At 44.6% G+C, this 13,741-nt stretch overlaps 1 long non-coding RNA gene across 1 annotated transcript; it reads right to left on the bottom strand.

The window, feature by feature from the left end:
• Window positions 1-255: 255 nt before the first annotated feature.
• LOC107968525 (uncharacterized) lies at window positions 256-2,938 on the bottom strand. The gene is made up of 3 exons (XR_001709705.4): window positions 2,799-2,938; window positions 1,494-1,611; window positions 256-348 (listed from the first exon to the last, which is right to left on the bottom strand). It is a non-coding gene; the product is annotated as an uncharacterized LOC107968525 (long non-coding RNA).
• Window positions 2,939-13,741: the final 10,803 nt, after the last annotated feature.

Raw genomic sequence — 13,741 nt, 5'->3', positions numbered from 1 at the left:
TAAAATTATTCTTCCAAAGAAAAGAAAAAGATAATTCGGCCTTCCCTCTGGCATGGGTTTTTAAACTGTGTTTCATGATGGTAGTTTGGAGAAGGCAGCTCCACGACCTATTACTAATAATGTCACACCTGAAATGTCCCCAGCAGTCTCTTGCTCAGCCGATGCTTTATGCCTAGGGCCACCGTCATCTGCACCTGCTGGACTGGTAGCCCTTGGAGCCAGGTGACCGTTGATAAAAGAAAAACTTCAGCCAAATTAAATTTAAAGGAGTTTAATTGAGCAATTAATGAGTCATGAATCAGCCAGCCTCCTAAGCCAGAGTAGGCTCAGAAGCTCCAGGGCAGTCACCTGGTGGAAGAAGATTTATGGGGAGAAAAAGGAAAGTGACATACAGAAAACAGAAATTAGATAAAGAAATAGCTGAATTGGTTACAGCTCAGGTGTTTGCCTTATTTGAACATGATTCAAAACGTTGGCTACATTTAATTGGCCTAAACACTGTGACTGGCACAGGCGACGGTCTGGTTACACCTCCACTTATTATAGTTCGTGATGTACAGAAAAAACTTTAGGCTGAACTTAAAATATGTAAGGAGACAGCTTTAGGCTAAACTTGATTTAACGTTGTGAAGCCTGGGTCATAACTGTATCTCCTTCAGAGTCCTTCCTGTGGCTTTAAAAGCAGGACCCACACGTTCAGTGACATCCCCTGGGGGGGTATCAGGGTGCCCTGTGGATATGGGGTGGTGCTGGCATTAGCAGGGCAGAAGCTACAGACGCCCTGCATGGCTGAACCGCTGCTTCCTCCTGCATGCTCAGCAGAGGATGCCTCAGCCTTGCAGAACCCACACAAGATGGGGGGCTCTGAAACTGAAGCCTCATTAGCTTTGCTGCCAATAACCTCTGGAACCAGGCTTATGAGTAGCCTGGTCCTGCTCCTCTGAAGTCACTAATAACAAGACCCTAGGTGATGGCATTGGTGGTGGTTGCTGTGTCTCTCTGGGGCACCCGAAGTAGGGCAAACGAACTACAGGTCATGTCACTGAGAGCATGAGGGAAGGCAGGTTCAGTGATCCCAGCCTTGCTTTTTTGAGTCATTTACCCAAATATTGGTGAGCATCTACTACATGCCAGTTTCTGTGCTGGGAACTGAGGTACAATGGACATGATGGGGCTAATCCCTTCCCTGTGGGAGCTTCCTTAAGAGAAGAAGGCATTAGTTTAAGTCTGGGCACACTTGCCTGTCAGAGTTAAGTGTCCCCCGACCTTAGGCCTCTTCTGGCTTCTGCTTTTACTCTATCAAACCCTCAGTGTTCTGTTCCATATGCACACTGGACATGTTGGTTCATTTATTCCCGCATTCCTGGTGCGCAGCACACAGCTGACATCAGCGCATTTGTTGAATGGAGCTGGCTGACCAGAAAAACCCAGGACAGGGAGACTTGGAGGCCATATGATAATGAAGGAAGTTGAACTGGGACTTTAGCACTCACCTTAGGAACCTCCCCAGCCTGTTCTGACTTCTGAAGCCAGCCACACGCAAAGTGGCTCTTTCTCGCTTCTGTCTTCACAGTGTGAGTAGCAGGGAGATCCTGATCTGCTGGCTCTTTCCTGGGGAGACGGGGTGGGCGAAAGAAAGAGCATGGCCTGGTGGTTGGGAGCAGATAGTGCTGGATTCAGATCTCTGCTGTACTACTCACTGTCCTGAGGCCTCCCTGAGTCCCACACAGCCACAGGCTCGTTCTCTGCAAATGATGACAGATGCCAGGCGCAGTAGCGTCTCCTGGAGTATCACCTGGGAGGCCGCACAACTAGAAAGTCCACAGGGGCTCAGTACAAGGTCCCAGCCCTACTGGGCACGCAAAGCCTCTCTGCTCTCAGGCCTGACCTTGCACTAACGGTAAGCTCCAGGAGGGCTGGGCTCATCCTTACCCCCACCGTATCCTTAGCATCCAGAACAGGGTCTGGTACAGAGCCAGTACAAGATAAATATTTATCCAAAGATGAAAAGATTACACTGCAGAAATAGAATAAATACAAAATTTTATTGTCAAAAATGACACGTCACTAGACTTGTTGCTTTGGTTAAAACGACTTCCTGACTATGAAAAATCTGGCCTCAAAAATGTGTTTTCCACTTTTCAGGAGGACTAAATGCCAATTCAGTGCTACTTGAAGAGCTCTTTCCTTTGTTGATTCTATTATTACTAATTCACTGTGAAAGGTTCAATTGCAGACTAGGAGAAGTAGAGAGCTGGACTGGAATGAGATTGTCATAGCTCTGCTCACATATCAGAAAGCTGCAAATATTCTTTCCTCCTTTCATTTCTATACTTCAGATGTCCCAAACCAGCCTGCCAGCAGTATTTGTCCCCTGCCTTCCCTCCAACCCACCCTTAGGAATCTCAGCACAACAAAGGAAAGAGGGTGACCTTGTGTACTTGAGTGTGTATGTGACTGTGGGTGTGAATATGCCTGAGGGTGTGTGTCCTCCTGTGTGAGTATGTGTGTGATACTTTTTTCCCCGTAAGGTGTTCAGAACCCAGGCTTCAATTGGTACCTCCTGTGAGCTCTGGAGCCAGGTTCTTCACTCTGTTATACCACAGTTGCCCAGAGAAGGACCCACGCACCATGTTCAGTAGGCCTGGAATGCCATAAGGAATACCCAGACCTATAAATTATCTGCCTGGAGGTTCCCCAGCGCTGTCTAGGTTACCTGGACCCACACAGAAATCCTGTCTCCCTGGAAATCTAGCTTTTTAGCTCACTTTCCTAAATATCAGGTGCCCCATCCTCACCTTGGCATTCACTTCTCTCTCTTTATTCCCATACGCAAGCTGCAGCTACTACCAGCCTGTGTAGGCCACCAGTCTACTGCAGGGGTGGCCTCCTCTAGTCTCACATAAGATGCAGCTTCTCCTCAGCATAGTCCCTAATCACCTTTACAGTCTTCCACTCCCCCCATCCCTCCTCCACCCTAGAATTTCTCCTTTATGACCTCCTCACGGGTCATCCCTCTCTGTTATTCCTTACCCCTGCATCTCATTGTATGTTTTTTTTGTTTTGTTTCATTTTTTTGAGATGGTGTCTCACTCTGTCTCCCAGGCTGGAGTGCAGTAGCACAATCTCAGCTCACTGCAACCTCTGCCTCCTAGGTTCAAGAGATTCTCCTGCCTCAGCCTCCTGAGTAGCTGGGATTACAGGCGCACGCCACCACGCCCGGCTAATTTTTGTATTTTTAGTAGAGACGGGGTTTGACCATGTTGGTCAGGGTGGTTTCAAACTCCTAACCTCGTGATCTGTCTGCCTTGGCCTCCCAAAGTGCTGGGATTACAGGTGTGAGCCACCACGCCTGGCAGCATCTTTTTTTTTTTTTTTTTAGATGGGATCTTGCTTTTGTCGCCCAGGCTGGAGTACCATGGCTCAATCTTGGCTCACTGCAACCTCTGCCTCCCAGTTTCAAGCGATTCTCCTGCCTCAGCCTCCTGTGTGGCTGGGATTATAGCCATGCCTGGCTAATTTTTTTTCGATTTCTACTAGAGACGGGGTTTCCCCCATGTTTGCCAGGCTGGTCTCGAGCTCCTGACGTCAGGTGATCCACCAGCCTCAGCCTCCCAAAGTGCTGGGGTTACACGTGTGAGCCACTGCGCCCGGCCTCACTGCATCTTATTGCACCAAAATAATGAACATCACTCGTCTGCTGATGTCTCTTTTCTTCCTCTTTGCCCTTGTGAGATTATTCCTTTTCTACTAGCAAGGAAGCTCCATGAGGGCAGGATGTATGTCTGTTTTGCTCACTGAAGTATCCCAAGGTCCTGGCATAAAGTAGGTGCTCAGTAAATATTATTGAACACCAACAAATGCATAGTATGGTTGAGCAACTGGCCAGCGGGTTTGGAATTAGCTCAATTTATCAGCTTCTGGAGCATTTTTGGAAATCCCAGTAGCTCCAGAAATAACGTTACTAAAGCCCCAGGAAAGGAACATTCTGTTACTTGTTAAACAACTTCTCACCAAAGCCAAAAAAACAAAACAAACAAACAAAAAAAACCACCTCTCACCACCAACTCCATCAATAATTTCATCCTTCTTTAGCCAAATCCACTTGGGGAGAAAGAGCAATAGAATGTGCAAGGAGCAAGGAGTCCCCATTTTACCAGGTACATCTGTGGTTTCCTTAGAGTTCTGGTTTGCAATTTTGACTGGGCATCATAATTCCTGGAGAGTTTGTTTACTCCTGTGCTCTGTACCCAGAGGCTTGGCTTTCCTAGATCTGGGATGAAGCCCAGAATCTGCATTTTAATAATCTCTCTATCCAATTTAGAAGTGAATGGCAATCTCCTATCTCAATTTGAAATACTATATCTTAGAGTTTATAAGAGCAAATGAAAATTCAGCAAAGATATGACCTGTCATGAAGGAGGCTAAGGGGAGTTGGTTGATAAACCAAGCATCAGGTTTTCTCAGGAACCACAGCTGAAAAAAGGACATTATGAAAGCTGAAAGGACAGGCAGACACACAGCCAAGAATGAATCCCAGAATAAACTGAAGAATGTTTTCTAAAGGAAATGGATGTGAGTTTTTAAGGATTTGTTTTGTGAAGGAGAATATGGACTTCATGGGCATTTACACATGGGGTATGAGTTACAGGGAAACAGATTTCAGCTCCGCATAAGAAAGAATTTTATCACAGACTCACCTTGCAATATATTGGGTTAAAGGATTTACTTGAAGGTTGGAGAATATTATATTTACCATCATTTCTTCTTTGAGATAGCATTCACAGGGCTAGAAAGGAGAACAATGACCAGCAGTTGGGCTTAAGAATGGAATAAATGCCCAAAAAGAAATCTTCCATAACAAAATGTGATTACCATTGTTAAATAACTGCTGGAAGGGAGATCTGGAAAATTGTGGCATTTTTCCTTAGTGGTGAATGCAAGTTTGGGCCGGAGCTGAACTGCCAGACAGAGTAGTAAAGAGCTGTATGGGGGAAGGGTGGGGGAAGTGTATCACTGAGGTATCAAGGTAGGAGAAACTTGGGGAGAGCAAACAGGATAAGAAAGATGTCTGGGGACCTCTACTGTTATGTTGTATATGACATTACTACCTGGATTTCATCTCACCTCAAAATCTTCATTAAGCTTTAGGGTTTTCACCAATGTTTTGGGCTTTTGAGGGACATGGTAGTCTTGATTGCTGATTAAGTTGGACCTGAGAAAAAAACCAAAGACTGCTCATAGAAGAAGAGCCAAATATTAGTTTTAGCAATGCTAATAGCCACTAGCAATTGAGCTCTTATTGCGTGCCACACATGGTGCTAAGTACATTAAATGCAGTATTACATTTAGTTTTCACTATCATCCTCTAAGGTAGAAATCATCATCCCCCTTTTTCAAGAAAGAAAGCTGAAGCTTCAAATATAAATAAATACACACACACACACACACACACACACACACACACACACACACCCGTGTGTTACCCAGGTTATGTTACCCAGGCTGGTCTCAGTCTCGTTGGCTCAAGTGATCCTCCCACCTCAGTCTCCTAAAGTGCTGGGATTACAGGTGTGAGCCATTGTGCCTGGCTGGGTCCCCAAATATTTAAACAGTATGCTCAGTGCTGAAGCTGGGATTTCAGCCCAGGCCCATTTGACCTCAGGGTCTATATTTTAAAATACTACCTCCCTATGAAGAAGCTTCCCTGGTCACTGGAAAATGTCCAGTGAAAGGCTGGTGAGCCTCTGTCAGGTATGTAGTAGAGAGATTTGGGCCTGCCAGGAGTTTAGGCCATGGATGATGCCTACTCATACATACACTGGATGTGAACGCACATAAGCACACACACTTCCTGAGGATGCACACACATGTCTTTTGCATACTTGCAACGGGACTGAACCAACCACAGCTCTCAACTCTGCTGTGTCTTCCTCTGGGCACATCATGTGACCTCTGTTGGGAGCTCTTGGACCGCAGGAGTTTGGCACCAGGCAGATTCAGCATTTCCTTCTCCCACACTACATATCTTAATTGAACACTTGTTCCAGGCCACACAGGGTACTGGGTACTGGGTATATAGGAATGGGGAAAAGCAGACAAGCTCCCTGCTCTTATGGAGGAGACAGACAATCAGATAACCACACAGACAAACATGCAATTGCACCATGACTCTGCTGTGATAAGGAGTTTTGTGGTGCTATGAGGGGGACAGAGCCTGAAGGCCTGGGACTGAACTGGGCTTGGAGACCCAGAGACCAAGTTCTGAGGTTGAGCAGGTGTTGTTCAGGTAGCAGATGGGGAAGAGTGCTCTGGGCAGAGAGAATAACATGAACAAGGGCCCTGCAATGGGAGGGAGTGTGGCCCTGGAGAACTGGCTGAAGACTGGTGGGGTCTGAGCAGCCATGGGGGTGGCCAATGGCCCACAAGAAGCTGGGGTTAAGTGAGCAGGCAAGGCAGGGCCTTGGAATCATGACAGACAATTCCTCGAGAGCAGTAGGGAACCATTGATGGGTTTTAACAGGGAGACCAGAGACAAGTCAAAACAGATTTACATTTCAGGAAGCAAACTCTGGCTTCAGTGTGGGATAGAGATAAAGGGGGACTAGTGGGGATGCGGTGAGTCCTGCTGGGCAGTGATTATATGCTCCAGTGCCATCACCATCGAGACGATGGTGGCAGATGCCAAGGTCTTTTAGGACACCAGGTCTTCCCTCACCAGCCCGAGTCCTCCGCCTCTTCTGCAGGGCGCTGGGGCCCAGGAAGGGAAGGTCAGCTTATTGGCCCACCTAAGAAAGAAGTAGGCACCTGAAGGTGGTACAAAGTCCCTGTGTCGTCCTCCTAAGACCGTCTCCTCTTTGGCTTAGCTCAGGCATTTTGTGAAACGGTGGGGCACTGGAGGAGGGTGAAGAAGAGAGGCAAGTTCTCTAATTTCTGCGCCATTTTCCCATTTTTTTGTGTGGGAAAGTGCCCTGCAGTTATCTGCATAGATTGTCAGATTGTCTGGCAGAAACCCCAGCCGGGGCCCTCTGGGGAGAAGAAATGCATAATTCAGCCAGTGGGATGGAACCAGAAAGGTTTGCAATTGATGAGAGAGGCCAGAGGGAGGCTGGGGGAAGGGTAGGGAGTGAGGGTCATGGATTCCTCCAGGCAAGAGAGCTCTGGGGAGCAGGACAGGAGACAGTGAGGAGACCCCAGGCATGCCAAGCAGAAGGCAGACTCCTGAGCACTACTTCCCGGAGGCAAAGCTGTGCCGCCAGGGAGCCAAGAAATAATAAGATAGGACTGATTGAGTGACTGATTCAGCACTGGGGTTGCTCTTGGTCCAGACCCAGCCTAGAAATTACAGGCCTGGGTTGCAGCATCCGGGACAGCTACTGGAATCAGGGGCCTGCCGGTGATTGTGGTCAACAGCCACATGGCCCTGCCTTGCCTTCCTGGGCCATGGTCATCTCTGATTGGGGGAGGAGCTCTTGCTCATGGACCAGGCTGGAGAGCTGCTCCCAAGGAGGCCCTGCCAGGTTGTCCCAGCAGCACAGATGTCAGGGAATACTCCATCCACTCAGCACTGCAGAAACCAGCCTGGCCTCATCTGTGTCTGCAAGACAAGAATGGAGAATTCAAAATCTCCATGCATGGTGGTTGTGAAAATGCAGGTTTTCCGGAGTGTTGTCATGGTGCAGAGGAGACAAAAAGTGGCTTTATAATCCTAGCTCTGCCATTGCTGTGGGACTTTAGAAAATTCACTTCCCCTTTCTCAGCCTCAGTTTCCCAGCCTGGAAATGGAGATGATAGTATCCACCCTGGCTCACAAGACTTGTGATGACCAAATTTCAACACTTTGAACAAAAAACAAGATAAGACTGTAATGACTAACTTCCGTCACACATGCTTATGGTCACAGTCCATCTGACCTCCCACACTACTGTCGGGACGAGAAAGCTGAGGTCATGGAAGTTAAATGTCTTGATTAAGATCTAGTGGATGGTGAGTGGCTGAGCCAGCACTCTACCCCCATCCACTGATCCCAAGACCAAAGTTTCCTCCACCACCCCACAGCCGCCTGTGGGCTAGTCTGGAGCCAATTTGCATTTAAAGAGGTTTTAAAAAAACTATTAGTTCTGAAATTCAGAACCAGAGACAACAGTTGCCTTGTTAATTTTCAGACCTAAAAGTAAGACAGGGTCAGCTCATGGCAACCTCTCCATGAACTCCAACCAAATAAAATACCGGAAGCTTTGGCCCCCCCCAAAAGCTTTGAAACACGAGTAGCAAGGTTAGAGTTGGGTGGGTATTTTGGTTTGTTTTTTGTTTTTGTAGAGATCAGGAACTTCAAAGTTCAGGTACTTGCCCTCTCCCCATCTTACAGATAAGGAAACTGAGGTCTGTAGAAGACAGGAACCAGCATGGTATCACTTATCCAGTTCGAGGCAGAGCTAGGATGAGACCTTGAGTCTTCCTTATTCTCCACATGATGCTCTTTCCAAAATGGCAACTGCCTCATATATTCATCACATGTGGCTGGGTGATCTCAGGAGGTGATGGGTGAGACTTTCAAGAAGCCCTTCAGCAGGTTGCAGAGAATTCTGGTCTCTGCTGGGGTAAAGAGCTTTTTACATGCAGGTTCAAAGCCCATCCTCACCCCATCAGGTCCCTTCACCTATCCTTCCTCATCCCTCATCTCCTCAGCTCCAACTTTATGCTCTGGCCTGGAGGGCTCCTCACCAATGAGCCACCACCTTCACCCACCCCTCCCTATCCCCTGCCTCGATTTCCCCCACTGCTGCCATCCTTCTCACCTATCTAATTTTTACTCTGCTTTTAAGGGAGTCATTCTGCCTGCTCCATGAAGCTTGTTCCAGGTTCTCCAGCCCTCTCTCCCTTTTCTGAACCATGGTAATAATAATAATATTATAGCTAACATTTATTGAGACTTAGTACATTCTAAGCGCTGTGCTAAGAGATCATGTCATTTAAATCCTAGGTGCATTACTGCTCCTCAGTGGATACATACTTATGTATGGGGTGTGATCACCATCTCATCATTAGGCTATTCTAATGATTCTCCTGGTTGCGCTGTGATAGCCAAATAAGTGTTGTCAATGTCAGTAGCCTCAGGGGCATGCTCTCCTGGGAAATTAGACCAGGGCAGTAATAAGCAAAGTGACCTTCAGAGACAGATTGGTCCCCACATCAGCAAAACTGAGTTATGTGCTGATGGAAAGGTCCAAAGAAGCAATGTGTAGGTCAGAGGGGAGAGGGGCTGGCTGATCACAGAAGAGTGGAGAAAGATGATGTGCCCAGACCAACACTGGCAGTGCCCAGGAGGGCAGTGGAGAGGCAGCCCTTGCCTGTGGACTGGCCACATTGTCATTCATGTAACAAATCCACTTCATGCAGTCTCTCATCATTCATTTATTACTGGCCATGCCTATGCCAGGCACTTCTCTAGGGTCTAGGAGTGGTTGGCACATGGAACAGATGAGTTTCCCTTGCATTTATCACAATGTGTAACTTTATTTTTAGCTGTTTATTGGTTATATCTCACCTTCATGGTTTGACTTTAAGCTCTCTTCTGTTCAATGCTGTGTCCCCACTGCCCAGGATGGAACCTTCTTCACGGTAGCACTTGATAAACATTTGTTGGTTAAATGAAGGACATGTCGTCCCTGTTGAGGAGAGAGAGGCAGGAAATTTTATCAATGACAATGAAGATTCCAGCCTCATGCAAGGTCACCCAGGTGTGACAGGGATGTGCCCTGCCCCACTTGAGCACACGAAGCCACTTCCTGCTGCTGATACTGGCTCCTACTCAGTCCCCCTTCCAGGAGAGAATGTGAGCACCCCAACATGAGTGCTGAGTTGTCCTTGCAGGTCAGTAATGCAGTATTTAGGTTTATCCATCATATTCACACACTTTATTCACAAGAATACCCTCACCCACACCAAGATGCAGGCTCTGGGTGGGGGCCACATGTGTCTGAGTGTGCCTGGCTGAGAGGCCACGTGCTGACAGCCCCCTTAGGACTTCCAGGGGACGGCCAGCCAGCAGTCCCCAGAGACCACCCCTGAGGTCAGCCTGGCAGGGCTCCTTTCCGTTGCAATGTCCACACCAACAATGGGCGCATTGTAGCTCCCCAGCTTCCACTCCTCTGTCACTTCCCCAGAGCAGGAGACCATCTGGGCAGAGGACTCTGGGAGGTCATTCTAATCCAACTCCCTCATTTTATAGTAATTATTTATTATAATATACATGATACATAATGGGAGTGCACAGAGACAGGCGTATGGTGTATGGAGTCATACTGTCACCATGTACACATCCCCTGAACTAAGAAAAGAAATATTGCCAGTGTATTAGAACTGTCCCCCCCGCCACCATTCCCTGTAGTAACTTCCAGCCTCCACACACCAGAGGCAACTATACCTTGATTCTTAGTTAACCAGTCTTTACTTTTAAAAATAGTTTTACCAGCAGGGCACTGTGGCTCATGCCTGTAAACCCAGCACTTTGGAAGGCCAAGACAGGAGGATTGCTTGAGGCCAGGAGCTCAAGACCAGCCTGGGCAACATAGTGAGACCACTATCTCTACAACAAAAAATTTAAAAAGTAGCCAGACGTGGTGGTGTGCGCCTGTAGTCCCAGCTACTGTGGAGGCTGAGGTAGGAGGATGGCTTGAGTCCGGGAGGCTGAGCCTCCAGTGAGCCGTGATCGCACCACTGCACTCCCATCTGGGTGACAGAGGAAGACCCTATCTCATAAATAAATAAGGAATTAAATAAGTTTTACCACTTGATATGTATTTTTTATTGTGATTAAGATATAATTCACATATCATAAAATTTACCCTTTTACAATTAACAATTCAGGGGTGCTTAGTATATCCCCACAGTGTGCAACCATCACCACTATCTAACTGTGGAACATTTTTATCACCCCCCAAAAAAAACCCTGTCCTCATCAGCAGTCACTCCTCATTCCCCTCTCCCCATATCTCCCAGCAACCACTAATCTGGCTTTCCATCACTATAGATCTGCCTACTCCAGATAGCTCATATAAGCAGAATCAGATGATACGTGGTGTTTTGTGACTGGCTTCTTTTACTTAGCATAATTTTTCAGGGATCATATATGTTGCAACAGATATCAGTGTTGAATAATGAAACACACTAATTTGTGATAATAGTTACATGACTGTGTTTGCCAAAAATCGTAAAAGTATACATTAAAATGGGTACTTTTTAAAAAAAATGTAAATAAATTGAATGATGCTGTATGAATTATTCTGTAACTTACTGCCTTCACCCAGCATTGTTTTGACATTATTGTGTGTTTTTACACAGCTGTAGTTTGTTCACTCCATCGCTGTATAGTATTTCCTTGTTTGAACATGCTGGAATTTAGTTATTTTACAGCTGATGGACATTTGAATTGTTTTTCTTTGAAGGCTAGTACAGTTCTGCTATGAACACTCTTTAAAGTGGTCCCTGGTGCACATGTGCAAAAGAGCCTTTATCTAGAAGTAGAATTCGAGTCATAGGGTTTTTGCATGTTCAACTCTACTAGGTAATGCTAAATTACTTTCCAAATAGTTTCATCAATTTATACTCCCATTGGCAGTGGAAGAGAGTTCCATGCCTCCATATCCTCACCAATACTTGGTGTTGTCAGACTTTTTAATTTTTGCCCGTCTCATTAGGGTGTAATTTTGTATCTTGTGGCTTTCATTTCCATTTCCCTCATTACTAATGAAGTTGACCCTCTTTTCCTACACTTGTAAGTCATTTATGTTTCCTCTTCTATAAAATCTCTGTTTATGTCTTTTGCCTTTTTAAATTGTCATTTTCTTATTGATTCTTATTTATATATTCTAGATGCTACTCAATCTATTGTTAGTTTTTTGTGTTTCAACTCTCTTCTCCTAGTTTGTGGCTTATCTTTTTATTCTTTTTATGGAGTCTCCTAAGGGACAAAATTCTGAATTTTAATATAGTTAAATTGATCAATCTTTGTCTTTATGGTTTGTATTTATTGTGCTTTACTTAAGGAATCGTTTCCTACCCTGAGGTCATAAATATATTCTCTTATATAACTTCCAATAGTTTATAGTTTTTCCTTTTATATTTAAGCCTTTGTTCCATCTGGAATTGGTTTTTGTGTATTGTATAAGGTAGGAATCTAATTTCCCTTTTTTTCCATATGGATAACCAGTTGTCTTAGCACTGCACATCTGCAGCATCTGGTCTGTCATATATCAAGCTTCTACATATGTGAGGCTTTATTTCTGGGCTCTCTTTTTCATTTCATTTCTATGCTAATATCACACTGCCTTAATTACCATATCATTATGGTAAATCGTGATACCTGGTCTGGTAAATCCACCACTGGTTTGATGGTTCTTTTTAAAATCTGAATGTGTTGGCTATTCGTGACCTTTTTGCTCTCCCATATAAATCTGAGAATCAGCTTGTTAAAGAAAATAAAATACTATTGAGATTTTAATTGGAATTACATTAAATTCACATACCAACTTAGGGAGAACTGACATGATGATGATATTGTGTCTTCCTATCCAAGAACATGGTCTCTCTCTTCATTTATTTAGGTCTTCTTTAATGTCTTTCTATAACGTTTTATAATTTTGTTAATAAAGGGCTAGCCCATCTCTGTTAAATTATTCCTAGATTTTTTTTGCTGTTTTCATATTTGGTAATTTTTAACTTTTAAATTGATACACATTAGTAAAATACATATATCATAAGAGCCCACTGAATTGTTACAAACTGAACGCACCCATTTATATAGCACCCAGATTAAGAAATAGACCATCAATAGCATCTCGTAAGTCCTTCACTCCCTTTGCCAGTCACTGGCCTCCAGGGGTAAGCACTAATCCAACTCATTCTCACCCAAGTAAGTATCAATTCATTCCACCTGTTTGTGAACTTCATTTAAATGAAATTACATAGTATATACGCTTTGAGATCTGACTTCTTTACTCAGCATGATATTTGTGAGATTGACTCCTATTATTATGTGTTATTGTAGACCACTCACTCTCATTTCAACACAGTATTACATTGTGTGAAAATGCCACAATGTATTTATCCATTCTTCTGTTAATAAGTACTTAGTAGTTTCTAGCTTGGGGTTATTATAAATAGTATGGTTAAAAACATTCTGGTCCATATCTTTCAGGAATATATTCTGGAGTGGAATTGCCTATGTGTCCAACTCTAGGAGATGCTGCACTGCCCAACAGTTTTTCAGAGTGGCTGTGCCAATTGACATTCCCACCAGCAATGCAGGTGTTCATAGCAGAGTTATTCAAAATATGTACAAGTTTTTGTGTGGATATATGTTTTCATTTCTATTGAATAGTTTCTGTGAATAGAATTGTTAGATCATATGGTAAACCCACCAGGAATTGTCAAACTGTTTTGCACAGTTCCTGCACCATTTTAATTTTCCATTCCCAGCAGCAATGTATGAGAATCCCAATTTCTCCATATTCTTGCCAATACTTGTTATTATCTATTTTCATCATTATTCTAGTGGATGTGAAGGGGTATCTCATTGTGATTTTGGTTGGCATTTCCCTAATGACTAGCAATGTTGAACATTTTCTCTGTGCTTATTAGTTATTTGTATATTTTCTTTGGAGAAATGCTATTCAAATCATTAACCCATGCAAGAAAGTAGGTTATATGTCTCTATTATTACAGTTGAATTGTGATCTTT

This window comes from Pan troglodytes, chromosome 16 (genome assembly GCF_028858775.2).
Source record: "Pan troglodytes isolate AG18354 chromosome 16, NHGRI_mPanTro3-v2.0_pri, whole genome shotgun sequence".
Lineage (NCBI taxonomy): Eukaryota > Metazoa > Chordata > Mammalia > Primates > Hominidae > Pan > Pan troglodytes.
The sequence above is the reverse complement of the archived record's forward strand: the minus strand, read 5'-3'. Positions and strand labels throughout refer to the sequence as shown.